The sequence below is a fragment of the Caloenas nicobarica genome, chromosome 15 (genome assembly GCF_036013445.1).
Source record: "Caloenas nicobarica isolate bCalNic1 chromosome 15, bCalNic1.hap1, whole genome shotgun sequence".
NCBI lineage: Eukaryota > Metazoa > Chordata > Aves > Columbiformes > Columbidae > Caloenas > Caloenas nicobarica.
The window spans coordinates 16,707,262-16,713,380 of record NC_088259.1 but is presented as its reverse complement, the minus strand read 5'-3'; the positions used below and the strand labels follow the sequence as shown (position 1 = coordinate 16,713,380).

The 6,119-nt window shown below is 51.5% G+C and overlaps 1 protein-coding gene across 5 annotated transcripts in view; it reads left to right on the top strand.

Annotated features, from left to right (window-relative positions):
* The first annotated feature begins 1,839 nt into the window (after positions 1-1,839).
* Positions 1,840-6,119, top strand: part of STAU1 (staufen double-stranded RNA binding protein 1) — a 30,788-nt gene continuing 26,508 nt past the window's right edge. For all 5 annotated transcript variants that reach the window (XM_065645626.1, XM_065645629.1, XM_065645627.1 and 2 more), the window contains exon 1: positions 1,840-1,994. The gene's annotated coding sequence lies outside the window, so the exon portion shown is untranslated. The remainder of the gene's footprint in view (positions 1,995-6,119) is intronic.

Here is a 6,119-nt window from a genome sequence, read left to right as displayed (position 1 = left end):
AAATATGAAGGCTTTTGCGTTTCCTGTAGAATTAAGTTACATGTATTCGGTTAGTAAATGCTGTGGGCTGGATGCCACTTTTTTTTTTTTTTGAACAATGGCAGAAATTACTGACTTGCAATTTAATGATGCCATAGGGTTTAAATGCAACCTTGTAACTTAAAATGTATTTTTACCTATTAAGAAAGATAAAATATTTCTAAAACAAAAAGTTCTCTTAGTATCTTTTTCTAACAGGATGGATTGGCCTATTCTAGCTCTAGCACAACTGGGGGCTGCTTAATGTCATATTGTAATTTTTGCCAGCTGCTTTGCTAGTGCAGATTTGTTGTAAAAAGCGGTTGTATTGCTTGAAGAAATCATACAGGTTAGGAAAAGTGTTGTCTTTAGAATATTTAATGATACTTAAATAAATGCTACCATTAATTTTTTTTAAGTTAAATTTTGATTACTACAGGGACCACCGAGGAAGGGGAAACTGCTACTGCGTCAGACATTCAGTGGACAGTGTGCTACTGTTAATGGAGTTTCACTCTTCTTTCAAGATCTACGGTATCCAAAGCGATACAACAGTATTTAAAGGCTTAATTACGAGAAATTCTAGGCGTCAGTAGTGGTGTGCTGGAATTTGTCTTAATGCAAAATAGATAGATTCCTATCTTGGACTGGGTTTAACTGACGTACACGGATTCACTCCAGGTTGCAATTTCAAGAGGCAGCAGAAACAACCAAGTACCCGAAAGCCACAGCAAAGGTCGGGCAGGGAATTATTGACTGTCGGAGGCGGGGGAGCTTTGGTAAATGCGAGTTTGATGCAAAGAAAGCAAATTCCAGCTGCGCGTGGGTTCAGCTCACGCGACTCACGCCCGCTCCTCAGGCGCGCTGGCAGAGCTCGAGCCCCGTGTCCGTTGCACGCGCCGTGTCCGTGTCCGTTACACGCGCCATGTCCGTTACATGCGCCATGTCTGTGTCCGTTACATGCGCCGTGTCTGTGTCCGTTACACGCGCCGTGTCCATTACACGCGCCGTGTCCGTTACGCGCGGGCTGGTCCCGCTCTGTGCCTCCTCACCCTCACCGGGATTCTCCTTCCCACCTGCGTGTGTTTTGAAATCTGAGAAGTTTGTAACAGCTTTCCTAGGAGCGCTGGCTGACGTTCGCTATTTACTCGTTATTCACAAACCACTGACCCGCGCCCAGCCCCGTTTCTTTCGTGTCGGATTTTTCTTTCCCCAGAAGCGCCGCGGCGGGCGCTAACGCGGCAGGCCTGCGGCGGCCCCTTTGCTCGTCCCTCAGCAGGGCCGCAGCAGCCGGCCCGCACCCGCGGCCCCGGCCTCCCGCCTCGGACGTGCCCGCGCTCGCCTCGGCGGCCCGGCCCCGGCCCCGGCCCCGGCTCCGCTCCGGCCGTGCGTGCGGGCGGTGACGCCCCCCGCGCCGGGCCCTGCGATCGCCCCGGCTCCGCTCCGCTCCGGCCGTGCGTGCGGGCGGTGACGCCCCCCGCGCCGGGCCCTGCGATCGCCCCCGCCCGCTGAGCGACCGCGGCGGCCGGGCCCGGGGCGGGAGGGGGCGGGCGGCCCGGCCCCGCCGCCATCTTGGCCGGGCACCACGGCCGCGGCGCGGGGCATGCCGGGAGCTGTAGTCCCGGCGCAGGCGCGCTGCGGCGCTCCCGCGGGGCACGCTGGGACTTGTAGTCCTGGCGCAGGAGGCGGTGCTCCCAGCCGGCCCTCTCGCCCATTAGCTGAGAGCGCGGAGGAGGGCGGGGCACGGCTGGGCTCGGCCGCTCTCGATTGGCTTCCTGGCTGCCCCGCCTCCCGGCGCGCTGCCGTCACTTCCTCCCCGGCCGGAGCTGGCCCCGCTCATTCTCTTTAGTGTTTGCCCTGTGCCCGCCGCCTCCCTCCGCTGCCGCCCCCCGGCCCCCCGGGACCCGGCCCATGGACTGAGCCGCCCGCTGGCCCGCACCACCAGCCGGCCCGGGAGCCGCAGCCCAGGCAGCCAGGTGAGGGGGGAGGCGGCCCGGGCTCCCCCCGGCGCCGAGGCAGCGGGGCGGGGGGTGGCGGCGGGGCCTAGCGGGAGGGGACAGCCCCGCGGCGGGAGGGCCCGGCCCCCCGCCTCCCACTGCTGCTCCCCCCGTATCGCTTCACCCCCGCACGGGCTGCGCCGGCCCCGGGGGCGGCGGGCGGGTGTGCAGCCCCCGGCCCGGTCCCCATGGCCCGGCGCGGGGGAGCGGGGCCGGGCGCGGCGGGGGAGCCGGGGGCCGTGCCCGCTGAGCCGCGATGGGGCCGCTGGCGGGGCCAGCGCGGGCCCTGCCCGCCCTCCCGGGCCGCGGGGAGAGCGGCGGGGGCGGCAGGTGAGCTGTCCCCGGCAGGGCAGCGACAGCGGCGGGGGCTGCGCGCCCGGGCCGCGGGGCCGGCGGCAGCCCCGGGCACCGCGGGGCTCCAGGTGACGCTGGCGGTCCTGCCCGCGGCCCCGGCTCAGCTCCGAGGGTGACAGCGCTGGCTCTGGGCCCCCGCAGCCGCTTCAGGCTCTCTGACCCCCCCGGGGAAGTGGCCGCAGCCACCCGGCTCCTCCCGGTTGCCCAGAGCGGCGACAACAGTCCCCGACTCCTGCAAAGTCTCGGGCACACGATCTCGGTAGCAAAACTCCAGAGCCTGAACCGGGCACGTCTGGCTGTTGTGATTAAAGGTGTAGATGTGGCGCCAACAGCAGCAGACGCCCCCAGCCCTCCCGTGGTCCAAACACCGACACAGCCGGTGCTGGCGGCACCCGCTCGCTCCGAACACCCGCACCAGTGCTTGCTCCTCGGTGCCCACTGGGTCTGGCAGCCATCGCTGCACCAGCCTCACTTTTCACAGGTTTTAGATCACGACACTTCAGTTTTTCAGGATATGTAACAGCAACAAGTTCCTTTTAAATCTTAGTGCTGCCGCTGCCTGTCCTAGAGGTGGCACAGGGTTTGATTCCTTTTGGTTGTCCATCGGGCTGATACTACGGCTGATAATGCTGACAGCCATTTTTCTGGTTTATTCTTCTGTTGGGTATTTTTGTCCTCGTTTTTCTGGCAGGTTTAAGGCAGACCTGGGAGGAACATTATTTGGATTGTAAATGAAGGCTAGGTGTATATATAGCAATGAAATAAAATATCTCAATGAAGCCCTTTGTCTACTTTTGGAATAGTATATTTACAAAATCTTCTTTTAACCAGGAACAAACAAGTGTGCTACATAGTTTCCTTGCTCAAACTGGCAGGGATGTATTTCTTCTTAAATACTAACGAACATCAAAATTTGAGTTTTAATGATGCAGCTATAGCTATGGTGCAATACAGTGATCTCTGATTTGTCTGTTGATCATCTCAATTGTGCAACAAATTGCTACATTCAAACTTTTACAGAGATATTCTCTGGATGTCTGTCACATCTTGATGAATGTTTAAAGAGAAGATGGGTTGGATTTTGTACTATATTTTCTGTTTTCTGATGTTGGATCAGAATCTCATTTCAAAAGTCTCCTTAAAGGACGTATGCAAGACACAATTCTTTTAACGATTATTATTTTAAGCAGCTACTATTTCTTTGTTTGAAATTTTTCTATAACATTTATCATTAATAATTTGTTCACTATCAGTACCAGTCAGTCAAAGTATTAGGTATTTTGCAGCCAAACTAAAGTATTCATTGGTTGAAATAAATTTGGGGTGATGCAACTGTACAAAGTCAGAGCAAAATTGAAAGCTGCTCTGTTCCTTTCAGATCTTACTGAAAAACAGTAGCTTTATTCCAAGAACATACAAACTTTCAAAAAAAATTTTTCATTGCTTTGTCTGGGATCGTTGCTGAGGGGTTGATTATTTTATTATTTTAATAGAGTTCTTGAAGGTGCACTGGAACAGCAGGAGATCTGTGCACTGGTTACCAGGTTAACTGTAATCGGTATCAGTGGGCTGCTTTGCCCTGTTCTACTGCAGGAAAAATATCATTACATATTTGTCACAATACTAATTCAGCTAGAAGTTAGCATTTAAGCATTTATCTTTATTAATGATTGCCTTATCACTTTCTGGTTTATTATTTTGTGTTATGTTTGGAACTGTCTGCTTTATGTGTACATCTGCTAGTTCCCTCATTTCCTTCAGATTTCACTTTCAAATTTTAGCTTTTCATCACCTGTTCTCTTATTAATAACCCATGTCTTAGCTTCTGAGTTAATTTGCTTAATATTTGGTGTATCCGCCCCTGAAAATTCATCTTGACAGTTCTCACAAAGAGCATTATCCTTTTCTACAGTGGATGCTGCCTTTGAGGTATTCCTTGTCTTGCCCAAACAATAGAAAGATTTCTCTAAGAAGAAAACATTGTTCAGCTAGTGTTTTACAGTTGTGTAAATAGTCTTAAGTCTGTACGAAGTCTGCAAATGTGTAAGGTTTTTTTAATATTGATTGGTAGTGAATATTTATTTAGAGTTTTCAAGTGTAAATATCTAGATGTTGTTCTTAAACACTGTTGCAACAGTCAGACACTCTAGAATTTTATGCTATATATTACAAACCTACCACTGTTGGTGGGTTTTCAAAAGTATAGTAAGAAATGAAGCATCTCAACAAACCTCCTAGAATTTGTTGAAATTTGTTCTTCACACTCCAAAATGGTTGAGAATGGGACAAAAGAGACTCGGCCACCATGTTTGAGTTATTTAAAAAAACCCACCTTTTAAAAAAGGGAGGAGAGAGGGAATCTTTCTAATCAATATTTTGTCGGGGTAATGAATGCCCTGTAATACTCCCCGGGCGTTGCTGGCAGCGGGGCTGCGGCCGTCAGCGCTGCGGCCGGGCCCAGGTCGGCAGTGCCGGGCGGGTTGACTTGGAGTGACACCCGCAGAGACTGTGCGGGAGAGCTCGGCCGGTAAATGCTGTGCATCCACAGCTGCTGTAGTTGTTTCAGTTCTGCCACCCCCGCCTCGGGTACCACGTCCTTTGGCAGGGGCGGGACTTGGGGTTTGTGTTCTTGTTGCTCATCTGTGAAATAGGGGTGAATGAACTTTCCTGCTTCGAGAACGGAGTTTGTTGTTGATAAGGAACAATTAATCTTCCTTCCTAAGTGACTGACGGGTCGGTAACTGTTCAGGTGCACTGTGTAATGACGCATCTGCTTTTCAGGAAGAAATTAATGCTTGATTTAAAACCTCATTTCCTGTAGCTAAAACTTTTTCTGGGATATTGTTTATGACATGGTTTTTAGTTGGTGATGTCAGGAAGTCCTCGTAAGTTGAATCTTGACAGATTTGTCTGGTGTCGGTTCTGCTTCTCATTCTGCTCTGTCCTTGTTCCATACCAGCCCTGCCTGCCCGGTGCTGCTGGGTTGGGGTGGAGGCACAGAGTTGCCATGGGGTGCACATGCGAGTTCCTAACAAGTAGGATAATGAGAATGTCGTAACTTCTGGCCCTCTGATTGTTCACATCCTAAGGAACAGGACACTTTTCCATATTCTGGTCCTGACAATGAATAAATTTTTTTTTTTTTTTTGAGGGTTTAGTCTCTCCTGTATTTTCAAGTGGTTCATCAGAGCTCAGAGCAAGTCTATGGTAGGACTCGCATAAGATCCCCCTTTTTGCCCAACCTGTTGTTTACCAACAAGGCCATTGTCTTCCCCTGATAAGAGATGGAAATGTGCTGTTATGGCCAGGGGGACAACGGTGTGTTTGCAGTCCTGGAGATCCCGGCTGGGACGGAGGGCGATCGTCAGTCCCTCTGCGGTGGCAGGTATGCCGGCCTCTCTATAAATGGGATATTTATCAATTGCTTTCCTAAAGTCACCCAAACCAGTATAGTTCACTGCAATCATTACTATCAGAAAGCATTTTCTTGATGCACTTTTAAGCCTCTTTCCTCTAGTTCTATCACTTTAGGCATGAAGAACGGATTATTCGTTTTCACTCCAAAAACCTTTTATGTGCTCGAAACTTGCTGGTTGTCAGGCCCCAGCCAGCCTTCTGCTTTTCAGCATATACAAGCCCAAATCCTTTAGTGTTTTTCTTATAGGTTATATTTTTCTAAAGGTGAGTGTTTCGTGCTTTTCCTACTCTGTTTTTGCTGCCTGGGTCTGCATGTGTCCCAAAGCCCGGTAC